Below are 13,643 nucleotides of genomic sequence, written 5' to 3' on the forward strand. Positions count from 1 at the left end.
TTAGTACCTAGAATCTGACACACCTGGAAGATGAGTAATCCTCCCAAACAAGCAAAATGAAGTTTTCATAATAAAACTAATATTGTAATACTTACCTGAACACCTGAATTAGCCCTGGTCACTGACCAGACCCGAACTATATCCCCACATATTTACCCACTAAGTGGGTATTTTTAACTGTCAGCGTTACCAACACTGCAGGTAAAATCTAGTCAAATGAGTTACCTGTGTTACCGTTGGCAACGCTGCCGCAAATACCGGCCACCAGTGGCCTGTCTCCTCATTCCTCAATTGAATCATTCACTATCAAATTGAAGTGGGGAGGAGGGTGGGAATCATTTAGGTGTTCAGGTAAGTACGTATTACAATATTAGTTTTATTATGAAAACTTCATATTGCAATACACTCCCTGAACACCTGAATTAGCCCGATTAACAACATTTACTCGGAGGCGGGTCATCTCATTCAGGCCCGATTCTGTCCACGGAACATACGCAGGTTAACTCATAAGCAACCTAGCATGTATAAAAGCATGTATCCTCACCTATAGCTGATTCATATAAGGTAGATTCTTGGATGAGCCCTATGCTTACAAGACCTTTGTTTGGCGGCCGCTGAATGGCTGGTACCCGGAGGTAGGCGGCTCCCAGCCAATCAGCGACCGCCAAACAATCGTCTCGCAGGCATAGGGCTCACCCAAGAATCTACCTTAAGTGAACCAGCTATAGTTATCTAACTCGGAGGTGAGGATGTTTGCAAAGAAAGTACTTCAACATCAGTGTTGAGTCTAAGGTACTGTCTAAGTCAGAAGTACCTCCCATGTGATAAGCTATACATCTTATTCATGGAGGTAAAAACAAATCTCACCTGGTTGTCCAGCTCAGTAGGTGAGGATGTTTGCAAAGAAAGTACTTCAAAGTCAGTGTTGAGTCTAAGGTACTATCTGAGTCAGAAGTGCCTCCCATGTGATAAGCTATACTTCTTATTCATGGAGGCAAAAAAAATAACAAATCTCCTCACCTGGTTGTGCAGCTCAGTAAGTGAGGATGCTTGCATAGGAAGTACCCTACCATCGGTGTCGAGTCCTAGGTACCGCCTGAGTCTGAAGAACCTCCCATGTGGTATTCTATACCTCTCATGTATGGAGGGGAAATGGTGAACCTCCCATGTGGCTATATAGCCTCTCATGTATGGAGGAGAAGTTGAGTGTGCAGGACCTTCAGTTCTCTACTGCTCACTGATGTAGATGACTTGTGCTGAAGTAGTAGTAGTTATTCCAACATGACCATCGAGATCTGCCTAACCTCAAGGGCCTAAGGGACAATACACTCTGTCTAAGCTTGACCAACAGAAACACTAGAGTTCATTAGACTATCACTGCCTCCCTAAACTTCTAACACCATAAAGTTCATTTAGACTATCACTGCCTCCCTAAACTTCTAACACCCTGAAGTTCATTTCGACTATCACTGCTTACCTAAACTTCTAACACCCTAACTCTACCAAGCCAACTATAAAACTGAGTTACCACAACGACGGGAGTCACGGGACCCCGAGAGTAACCTCTCTGAAGAAACTGAAATTCCTAAAGGTACGGTGTTGTGAAAACCACAACAACTCTCAAATAACCACCTACACAATCGCCGACAGCGAAACATTCCTCTGGAAGCCAAAGAGGAGCCCTGCGCATACTTGCGCCCTTGGATTGACTAAGAACCCATTCTTATGAGTGTCCGGATAGCGCTGAGGCAATGATTTAACAATAGTCCCTCCTCTCATTGACAAGAACATAGCATAACCCTCAAAAATGTTAGCCTGGTATGCAAACCCCCTCGAAACCAAGTGAAGAGGTTATCAAACAGTCCAGCTCAAAGAACACCATCCTCAACTCTCACCACATCCACACAGTGGCTGTGAAAGGTGTCTTCCAAATACGAGCCTCATGATCCGTAACCCTTACCACATGAATCAATGAAGGAACCCAATAAAGAAAAACTTCAACTGACTCGTAAACCGGAAGTCGACTCCGGCAGAGGAGTTACCCGCTACCTCATACAGAAAAGTGATGCTAGCTTAAGTCCTTCCCCAAAACTGCCCGAACTCGCCAAAACCAGCCTAGCCTACTTGATGGTTTGAGGAGACTGCTGGTTTGGTTGAATACAACGTATCAACCGTTACTTGAATTAACTGAGATCCCTCCGGAGCCTGGAATGCGGAAAGAGAGAATGGACAAAGTCCACAATCTGTTATACTCGCTTCCTTCGCAGGAGAAACAAAAAACCCACAACTAGCAAACGAGTCTCTCTTCAAAGGTATCTATCCTCTGTCAGACCTGTCCGGCCACACCGAAACAGGAAAAAGGAGAAAAGCCAAACCCCGACAAGAGCAGCACCCCAGGACCCGGAACCTACTACGCCTGGCTGCTCGATACGAAACGACATACAAGATCCCATCATAGCTGAGCCTACCAATCCGATTGCGCAACGATTTACCAATAAGAAGATGATAAACTCCTGTGCAAGTCGTACTCGACTGCGCAACCTGCACTCCCCCCAGACATCATGATGTAACCCCTGCTGTCCGACCGCTGTCCACCCACTCACAAAGTCACAAGAGCGAACTGTCACCAGTTCCGCAACACCTTTAAGTTAGTCAGTCGACTGCGCATACCCTCACTACCCAGTGACGATAACATTACACCTGAGCCGAATATATCTTGGCGATGAACGCCCACCCATGCGAGTCACTCCCATACTGTTGGGCCAAACGTGTACCAACCAAGACGATGACCTAACCTTTAACCAGTCTCAATTGACTGCGAAAGTCGAAACTCCGCACTCACCAGTGACTATGACACGAGACCAGGACAACTACAATAGGCGAGCAACACCCCTAAAGAGCGAAGAAGTCACAAAACGCGATCCAACTAACCCCCGTTACCAATACGTACTAAACCTAGACTGGAGTCCGGAGCAAGTGAGGGAAAGAAGTACTCCCAGTAGACACGGAATCAAGGTCGAACCCACCTTGAAAACCCCTTAAAGACGGAACAGAAAAGCAGCAGGAAAAAGTTGAGAAAATAAGGAGAGAGAAAAGTCACTACGAGTAACCACAGGAGCACCTAGCGCCGACATTGTGCAGGTGGAGAACCAACTGTGCGGTACATAGTGCTTTAATAACGGGTTACGAACTGCGGAACCAATGGGAGCCGCAGAAAGAATTACCAGCTACCCTAAGAAAGGGGGCCGAGGGCACAAAAGGTGCTAACTACGATGCAGACGAACTGCGAACGGCCGTAGCCCCCCCCCCACTATTACCGTGGTAAGCACGTTACGTCTCACACTCCTAAGGTATATAAATGGGAATGAAGGAAGATTACTAACTACCCTATGAAAGGAGTGGGTGGTGACAACCGGTATCAATACAGTCAACGATGGCGCAGATGAATCTCCAACTGCCGTAACCTCCTCAAGCATCAACACCAGCAGCCTGAGAACTACAGGACCCGTGGAAGGTGCTACGAAGGCAGCCCCTCCAAATTATTTCCTTTAACCCCGGAGAGAGAGAGAGAGAGAGAGAGAGAGAGAGAGAGAGAGAGAGAGAGAGAGAGAGAGAGAGAGAGAGAGAGAGAGAGAGAGAGAGTTTGAAATCATCTCCAAATTTCAGGATGAAACAATGAAAACTCTGGCTCTGTTGTGATATTGGCAAATAAAAACAGGATGAGCGAGAAGACTCCGAAGCGACATCCGAAGAATGAGCAGCTAAAGAATATTGTGTGAAGACATTATAAGTTTTAACAGAAAAACTGGGCGAGAGAAAACTAGACCGACTGTTCCCCACGATAATCTGAGAAACATTAGAAATTCAGGAAAATTATTCAAGACGTGGTTGTGAATACAGTCCGTATTGAAGCTACCGTAACTGACTTGCGTTAATTCGATTTTACGATGGGGTTAGTATTTAAAATCGGAACTACATTCAAATAAGTCTTCCTATATCTCAAACGCAGCTGGCGTAGGCAGCATCGTGCATCAGACAGCGAGATTGTAGGGTTAAAAATAGAATTTAGGCCAAAGGCCGAGTACTGGGAACTATGAGGTCATTCAGCGCTGAAGGGAAATTGACAGAAAAAAAGTTTGAAAAGGTGTAACAGGAAGAAAAACCTCTCTGTTGCACAATGAGTCAAGTATTAGGAGAGGGTGGAAAAACAGGATGAGTAGAGAGAACATGAAATCAGGAAAGTGAGAGAGAGAGAGAGAGAGAGAGAGAGAGAGAGAGAGAGAGAGAGAGAGAGAGAGAGAGAGTTACAACCATCTAACATCTCCACCTCCATAAATTTGCACCCTCTTCTAAGTTAAAAGGTATTATCTTAATGATAATATACCCGTATAACTGCGTACAGCTATGAACAACCGAACAAGAACTTGTTGCTAATACGATCGAATCCTATAGCAACATAACTTTATTGTATTGGTCCGATTGACAGTAATCGAATCCGATAACAACATCCGTTTAATGTATTCATCTGCGTGCGACGGTAATTACTGTATTGATGTTATAAATGTAGCTGAAACTGATAAGGCAAAATTACGTGCATCAGCAACCTGGATAGAGGTCCCAAGCTTTTGTATGAATCAAACGCAGCCGTGGTAAAAAAAAGTAATAGCATGAAAGAGCTCATTTCCTGTTGTTTTCACACTGACAAAGATTGATCAAGTGTAAGGTTCGTAATACCTATGAAAACTAACGGAATCGCTAAATTTACGCTATCTAACCTGAGGGAAATACTAGCTCCCAATGAGACGTATTAGTCAAATTTTGGCCTTAAATTACATCGTAAGACGAACAGTATGACTTCGTTTCAGAAGTTAAGTATCCAGATACTCATTATGGTAACTAGGAACAAAAACATTAGCCGAGACCAAGTAATATGGTTGAATCTGGAGCCAAGGAAATAGACTAGCTGGCATCATTGTCTGTCTAAGCCACGCCTCCTTACAACAGTGCTGTTTTGACAAGCTTGTGTAATTGTAATTTAATTGAAAAGTAATAAATTACATATTTTAAGGTAATTAAATTAACTTTATTAGGCCAAATATTAATTTCAGTTGTCACCGTAATTTGATAATACGACTGGTAATTCTTTTGTAAATGTAATTGACATACGCACAATGTAATTACTGACGGCAATTAGTCTTTTAAACGTATGAAGACGTCATACAAACGAATTCCATATATCTGACATCTGATTACATGCCACAAGATACCATTATTGACTATGTTAAATGTCCAACATAGTTGAAAACACGTCTCCTTCAAGACGACAAACATGGCCTAAGTGAGGAAGAGTTGTTATGTTAGTTACGCTACCCAATCAGGACAAGAATGAGGTGGGTACGGCGACGCAAACCCGTATTCGCCATCAGCTGATTCCAGAGCGTGAATGACTGCCGAGTTAGTATTTATACTACGCTAATATGATACATACAATACAATGAATGCTTTAGTCGGACAGAATCTGATCTTCATTCTGTTCGATTACATTTATATTGAATTATACTAAGATCGGATTCTCGTTCGTTTCAATTACACCTGTACTGAATTATCTGTAGTCAGAATGCCTTGAGCCTAAAGCGTTAGCCACTATAAAAATCACTCTACCGATATGTAGTACAGCGAATACTTTTGGCTAGGCTAGGCTACTGTATATGCATACGATATATCATTGCGAACACTAGGCTAGCCGTAATTAATTTTATTCGATTTGTCTACATACCGAATTATCCTTTGTCTACATACCGAATTATCCTAAGTCGATATGCGTTGAACAGAGAATTAGTTATTAAAAATTACCCTATCGTATAAGTAGAGGAAGGTAACCTTAAAGACGAGGGATCAGTATTCAACCCTTCAGAACCCGACAGACCCGAAACCAGATCTGAACGACCAACAATGGCCTAAAAGCTTCTGATGCAAGGAACTCGAAGCAGGAAAAACCCAAAGAGGCTCTAAGGACACTGTCCGTCTATAACTACTACTTATAATAGAAAACCGATTGGAAGAAGCCTGCACTTCTCTTCCTAAACACTATTTAGCCTATTATCCCTACTCGTCTGTATCTGACCTAAATTTTCATCATCCTGAGAACTTACAAATCGAGGGGAGGGGAAATCTGCTGCCAACACTGTCTGCTCCACGCCGGGGGGGCCGGCAGAACCTACCCACTCGGAGGCTTGCGGTTCTCCATTAGCCCCAGCACTCGTTAGGGCTGGTTCTGGAACAGGCAGGGGGGCTGAAAAAGAACGATTAGAATTCACTATATACTACTAATACCACTACTATCTCTATTTTGGTTAAATTATTCGTCAGGCTAGAAATATGCTTAACATACTAGATGATAAAATGTCTACTAATTTCTTGAATAACTAACTAATGTTTCGTTATCTCCTGACCAAGACAAACATCTCTGACTGGTATTGCACTGAACCTTCCTACACGAAATAACAAAAAGAACGTCGATCATGTATGCGGGTACTCATCCTACGCTTGAAGGGCGTGCAGAGCCGATGAGCACCAACATATCCAGCAGTAGAAGGCTCGATCGTCGAACTGTAGATGAAGTAGAAGCAGAGGCGTTTGCAGACGGCGACAACGTTATTTTACAGCCGATGAGCACCAACATATCCAGCAGTAGAAGGCTCGATCGTTGAACTGTAGATGAAGTAGAAGCAGAGGCGTTTGCAGACGGCCACTACGTTATTTTACAGCTGATGAGCACCAACATATCCAGCAGTAGAAGGCTCGATCGTCGAACTGTAGATGAAACATAAGCAGAGGCGTTTGCAGACGGTGACGATGTTTATTTCCTAATTTATCCATAGCGAGTACAAAGTAGCTATCCAAAGTGAAACAGGAGAAATGAAATTTTCATTATTAAAATGAAGTTTTATTGTATACTTACCGAACAATTATAGAGCCGTGATTTCCACGAGCGGCAGGATACTAAATTCAAATTTAGCGCGTCGGCGTCGCCAACACTGGTGGTGATGACGTCATCTCCCTCCACTCGCGGGAGAACCAGGTACAACTGCCCAGGTGAATCCAATTCTTTCTGCCCGTCCGTCCACCTAAGGGAGGAGGGGGGTGGTATAATCATAATTGTTCGGTAAGTATACAATAAAACTTCATTTTAATAATGAAAATTTCATTTTTATTGTAGTGTCTTACCGAACAATTATAGAGCTGATTACACATTTATGGGAAGGTGGGATTCAGTGGACCACTAGTATTTTTAAATGGTTACATTTATTGCAATACCAGTAAACACTCAAGGTGTCTGTTGTACCTTACCTTGTAAGAGAGCTACAGCAGACTGTTACTGCCTCTGGTCGGTGCTCTTCTTACTATTGTAGAGGAATTGGAATTTGACCAAAGTTAGCCTCTACAGGAGTGGAATCCTCCGTAGTTCAAGCGAGTCAAGGCTGACTGACGGAGGATAGTAAACAACAAAGATTGCCCTTGCCCTGGGCTAAAAACCAGAAATTCAATCATACAAAACATTTGTCACCAACACCAGATTTAAAAACATATATACCCAACCATTGTAAAATCTGACCTAACAGACTGGTGAGTATCCCAGGTACTCAGTACCCCCAGCTTCCCTTGAACTCGACAACCTATTCAAGGTGAAAAGTTAGCATAGAGGTGACGACCCCTGTGCCGTTTCTCCCAACACCATGCAGAACCAGCCACCGGACCTAACGTTTTACAATTCTCGAAAAACGGTTTCTATCTCTTTGAGATAATGACTCGCAAAACCGAATTCGATCTCCAGAACGTGCTCTGAAGAATCGAAGCTAAAGATAAATCTTTCTGAATGCTAAAGAGTTGCCACTGCTCTACCTCGTGAGCTTTAACTCTCAGAACGGAAAGATTGTCGTCTCAGGACTGCGAGTGAGCTTCCCTGATAAGCTCTCTAATAAAGAACGATATAGCATTCTTAGAAAGGAGGGGACGAGAGGGATTTTGAACCGAGGTCCAGAGCTTAGAAGATTGTCCTCTAATACCCTTAGTGGCAAACAGATACTGCTTAATAGCCTGACTGGACATAAGAGCCTTTCTTCCTCCTCATGTCCAACCAAATCAGATAAGTTCCTTACCACAAAAACTCCTCGGCCAAGGATTAGAAGGATTCTCATTTTTTGGGCTAGAAAGGTCAAAGATACCGAAAATACAGCATTGCCTTTGAGAGAAACCGACTCTTTTGTCTATAGCGTGCAATTCGCTGACACGCTTAGCAGAAGCTAGTGCAATAAGAAAGAGTGCCTTCTTAGTCAAGTTCCTGAGTGAAGCCGACTTCAAAGGCTCAAACGGTGGCCCCATGAGGAACTTAAGCACCACATCTAAGTTCCAAGCCACTGTATCTTTGCGGGAGCTTAGTGGTTTCGAAGACCTAATGAGGTCCGACAGATCTGAATTGGAGGAAATATCCAAACCTCGATGTCGAAAACCGAAGAGAGCATGGCTCTATATCCTCTGATCGTCGAAGGAGCCAGTTTCTTAGAGTTCCTAAGAAATAGAAGAAAATCTGCTATTTCTGTTAAAGAGGTCGCAGAAGTAGAGACTTTAGCACTTCTACACCACTCTCTGAAGATTCTCCACTTCCCTTGATAGAGTTTGTTAGAAGACTCTCTCCTACAACGAGCGATAGCTTCTGCAGCTCTTCTTGAAAATCCTTTCGCTCTGACAAGATTCCGGACAGTCTGAACCCTGTCAGAGCTAGAGCGGACAAGTTTTGGTGGAACCTCTTGAAGTGAGGTTGTTTGAGAGCCACTTCTCTGGAGGAAGAAGTCTGGGAAGTCTACTAACAACTGGAGACGTCCGGGAACCACTCTTTCCTGGGCCAAAAGGGAGCGATTAACGTTAGCGTTACATTGCTGTGCGACATGAACTTGTTCAGCACCTCTCTTATTAGACCGAAGGAGGGAATGCATAAGCTTCCAGACCCGACCAATCCAACAGCATTGCGTCCACCGACCAAGCTAGAGGATCTGGGACTGGAGAACAAAAGAGAGGAAGACGGTTGTTCCTTGATGTCGCGAACAGGTCTATTGGACGGTGTCCATCCCCAGGCGCAAAGTTTCTGGACAAATCTTGTTGTCCAAAGTCCACTCCAGAGGTAACACTTGCTGTTGACGACTTAACTCGTCCGCCAGGACGTCATCTTTCCCGGAACAAATCTCGGGACTAGCTGAACCTTCGCTTCGTTTGACCACAGGAGAGATCCTTGGCTACTTCGTACAGAGAGAAGACTGAGTCCCCCCCTGTTTCCGCACGTACGAGAGAGCCGTGGAGTTGTCGGAATGCACTGCCACTACTCGACCTTCTACTAAGCTCCGAAACTGTCTGAGCCCAAGAAAATTGCTAACAGTTCCTTTACATTTATGTGGAACTTCTTCTCCTTCTCCGACCAAGCTCCTGAAGTCCGTTGATTTCCCAGTAGGGCTCCCAACCTGTGTCCGATGCGTCGGAAAAGAACTGTAGGTTCGGGAGGAATGGGTCGTAAATCTAACCCTTCTTCCAACCTTGCTCGAGAGAGCCACCACTTAGGTCCTCTTTTATTTGATCTGTGACAGGAAAGGTAATCGAGTCTGGTTGTGTCTTCCTGCACCAAGAGGCTCTCAGGAAAAAAACTGCAGAGGTCTCATGTGCAGTCCTTCCCAACGTCACAAATTCTCCACTGACGTCAATTTGCCCAGGAGCCTCATCCACTGATTGGCAGAACTTACCTTTTTGTCCAAGAACTCCTGAACTGTCTCCATACAGCCTTGGACCCTCTTCGGGTACAGAAAAGCCCGAAAACTTGAGCATTCAGAATCATCCCCAAATAAGGATGCTCTGAGATGGAACCACTGGGACTTCTGTTTGTTGACCAGAATTCCTAACTTTCTGGCAAGATCCAGAGTTGTTCCAAGGTCCTTCATGCACCGACTCTCTGATTCCGACCGAGAAGCCAATCGTCCAGATAGAGGGAGATTCTTACTCCTAATATGTGCAGCCAGCTTCCTATCGGGGATAGAACCCGCCCTGGTGAAAAACTTGAGGAGCGGTCGCTAGTCCGAAGCAAAGCGCCCGAAACTGAACACCTTGCCTCTTCGAACATGAACCTCAGGTACTTCCGAGATTCGCGATGTATCGGAATGTGAAAATAAGCGTCTTGCATGTCCAGAGAGACCATCCAATCCCCCTGTCTGATGGACTCCAGAAACCGACCGGAGTGTCTCCATATGAAATTTTGTTTCTGGACATGCAAGTTCAGGGCGCTCACATCCAAACCGGCCTCCAGCCCCCTGATGACTTGGGAACTACAAAAAGGCGATTGTAAAAGCCTGGAGGAAAAATCCCCTTCTATCTGTTCTATCGCTTCTTTGAGAACAAGCGCTTCCACTTCTGCGGCTAGCGCCAGAAATTTGTCCTGAGCCCGGAGAGTATGCCTGGAATGGAATTGGCACAGGTGAGAGCGAGGGAGGTGAAACGAGAGGAATACGATAGCCGAACTGGAGTACTTGCACTACCCAGGCTTCTGCTCTCTGTTTTCCCATTCCTCCCAAAACAGAGCCAGCCTGGCTCCCACTGGTGCATGAAGAACCGAGCTTTCATTTGGAAGGTTTGTTAACCTGGCCGAGGCCTTAGACTGAGGTCGCAAATTCGACTTCGGCCGAAAGAAGCGCTTGGGTTTTCTTCCCTCGAAAAGGCGCTTGGGCCAGAGGAGAAACCGAAGGAACATCTCCACAGGAGCTTTAGGTCTCTTAGTAGACTGTGCCAGTAAATCCGAAGTAGATTTCTTATCTAGCGCAGACGAAATTGACAACACTACATCGTCTGGAAAGAGGTTATCTTTCACAAAAGGAGCAAACAAGAGAGCAGACTTCTGTTGGGACGTAACCCTTTTAGAAGCAAAGGAGCACCAAAGTTGCCTTTTCTTAAGGGTACCAAAGGCGATGAGCGAAGCTACTCATCACATCCATCCCTAATGGATTTGTCCGCACAGGACAGAAACACCAATCCAATCCTCCGCAACTAACTCCTGAGAAAGAGAAGGACAGTCTTCGATCTTGGCCGCTAAAGCGCCAATAGTCCAATCAAGGAAGCTAAAGACTTCCAAAAGTTTAAATTGATTCTTTACAACGTGGTCCAACTCAGGCACTGTAAAGAAAACTTTCGCTGCGGCGAAAGCAGATCTTCTGAGGAGTCGATTAACTGGAGAAGTCTCCCTGGGAGGAGGCAGAAACTCCCAGAGAAGGAGCTTCCCCAGTTACATAAAACCTATCCTCTTACGAAGCAACTTAGAGGGAGGGTAAGCAAAAGAGCCTTCCCTAAGTCTCTTTTCATAGACATCCATTTCTCCGTCTCTTTCAACGAATGTCTAACCGCTTTAGATAGAACAAGTTTTGGGAGGAGAGGGTCTGAAGTTTTCCTCCTCATCAAAAAAAGTCGAAGTTGGGGAGCGCGGAGCCGCTTTCTCAAAATAATCTGGATAAGATACCAGAAGAAATCTAAGGAGACGTGAATAACACAAGAGGTGATGTGAATCCTCCTCTACTTCTTCTTCATTCTCCGATAACCGCCGAAGAAGTAGAACGGAACTACAACCTGATCTGAAGGTTTTGAACCACCCTTGGACTCATTCATCCAGTTGGTTAACATCTCTACTGCTTGCGCAAAGGCGCCATAGACGAATCAAAAACAGTTAACGTAGGCTTGGAAGAGCCTAAATGTTCAGCAGGAGGCGGAAAACTACTTGCGCCTCGCTTGGAGCCGCCGAAATTCGAGGCGAAACAGGCGCATCAGGCGTAACAGACGAAAAACGCCTAAGAAACACCCTTAGAACTGCTAGCTACAGCGCTAAAACCACAATCTCTACTAGTAGATGGAGCCGAAAAAAGGCACAGATTGAGGCGACGAACGAGCCGCTAACGGCCGAGGCGCAACCCTACTCTCAGGCTCCTATACCGCTTGACTGGAGGAGGCGAAGAATCGGCGCCTGAACGCCTCTTTAAGACGCGAAACGGGCGAATCTCGCCAAGAGCGCCGTGCGACCGGAGACGAATCGCTTGAATCATTTGAAAGGCGTCTGACCGCAACACCTTTCCAACGCTTAACCGAGCCCTGTTTGAGGCGCAACAGGCTCAACAAGAGAGGCGCCTGTCTGTGGGCAAATCTCGATCGACTCCTCTTGGACTTCCGGTATTCTCTCCTCCCCGGTGCGGGGGAGCTGGACAGTGACCTTTGTCTAGGAGACGTGTCAGGACAGACAGACGCACCCTCAACTACACTCTTACCTGAAGCCGCTTTCTCCAAAAAACGTCTTGTAACTGAATTACCAAGTTGCAAAACCGTAGTTCGCTAGTACCGGAAAATTTCTGATCTAACCTCGATTCCAGACTGGCAATGGTGTCGGAAGAAACTACACGGGAAGCCGGAGAAGTTGGGATTAGTAGGAGGAATAGGAGGTGTAGTTAAAGGAGACATAACAATTTGAGGAGAAACAGAAGGAACAGATGCATCGCAAGACGAAGCAGAGCTAAGTCTTACTTTCCCTAAGCGCTGCTTTTCTAATTCTGTCTTTAGCTAATTTCTCCGAGTATGAACTAAAAAACTTCCATTGAATCAGTCCAATCACTACACTCGTTACATGTTCGATCTGCTGAACAAACCTGTCCCCTACACTTAACACATTTAGTGTGAGAATCATACTCTAATTTGGATATCTAGTTTTACATCCTGAGATGCAAAACTAACTCCCGACGGACTAGAATCCGACATGGCAACGCCTAAACTAAAAAGCAAAATAACAACAACGCCACAAAAAAGAGTACTTCACCAATTCCGAAGATCAAATCCACAAGAAAAAAAGCGAAGCAAAGTCATCCAACCGCACCGACCACCGATGTTCACCGGACGCCGGCAGGAAAAGAATTGGATTCACCTGGGCAGTTGTACCTGGTTTCTCCCGCGAGTGGATGGGAGATGACGTCATCACCACCAGTGTTGGCGACGCCGACGCGCTAAATTTGAATTTAGTATCCTGCCGCTCGTGAAATCACGGCTCTATAATTGTTTCGGTAAGACACTACAATAAAAATCGTAGTTATAACCAAAAAGAGAAACTCTTTGAGTGGGGTCGGGCTAAATGACCAAAAGTTCGCCTGATGTGGGACTGATCGCACAGCATGGCGAACAAAAAACAATTGAGGAATAAGGAGACAGGCCACTGGTGGCCAATATTTGCGGCAGCATTGCCAACAGTAACACAGGTAACTCATTTGACTAGATTTTACCTGCAGCGTTGGTAACGCTGACAGTTAAAAATGATATTGTTATGATACAATAAAGTTTGTTCATACTTACCTGGCAGATATATATATAGCTGTATTCTCCGAAGTCCGACAGGAATTTCAAAACTCCCGGCACACGCAGTGGTCGGCCAGTGGTAGTACCCATTCCCGCCGCTGGGAGGCGGGCATCATGAAACCATTCCCATTTTCTGTCAGATATTTCTAGTGCCACTGTCTCCTGAGGGAGGTGGGTGGGCACTTTGATTATATATATCTGCCAGGTAAAGTATGAACAAACTTTATTGT

General features: G+C 45.1%; 1 protein-coding gene across 3 annotated transcripts in view; it reads right to left on the bottom strand.

The window, feature by feature from the left end:
• Positions 1–13,643, bottom strand: part of LOC135226092 (brefeldin A-inhibited guanine nucleotide-exchange protein 3-like) — a 75,213-nt gene that overhangs the window by 37,849 nt on the left and 23,721 nt on the right. Inside the window, exon 2 of one of the 3 annotated variants that reach the window (XM_064265548.1) lies at positions 6,153–6,813. The exons of the other annotated variants lie outside the window; for them this stretch is intronic. The gene's annotated coding sequence lies outside the window, so the exon portion shown is untranslated. The remainder of the gene's footprint in view (positions 1–6,152; positions 6,814–13,643) is intronic. 3 annotated transcript variants of the gene reach the window in all.

Source organism: Macrobrachium nipponense, chromosome 14, assembly GCF_015104395.2.
Source record: "Macrobrachium nipponense isolate FS-2020 chromosome 14, ASM1510439v2, whole genome shotgun sequence".
Lineage (NCBI taxonomy): Eukaryota > Metazoa > Arthropoda > Malacostraca > Decapoda > Palaemonidae > Macrobrachium > Macrobrachium nipponense.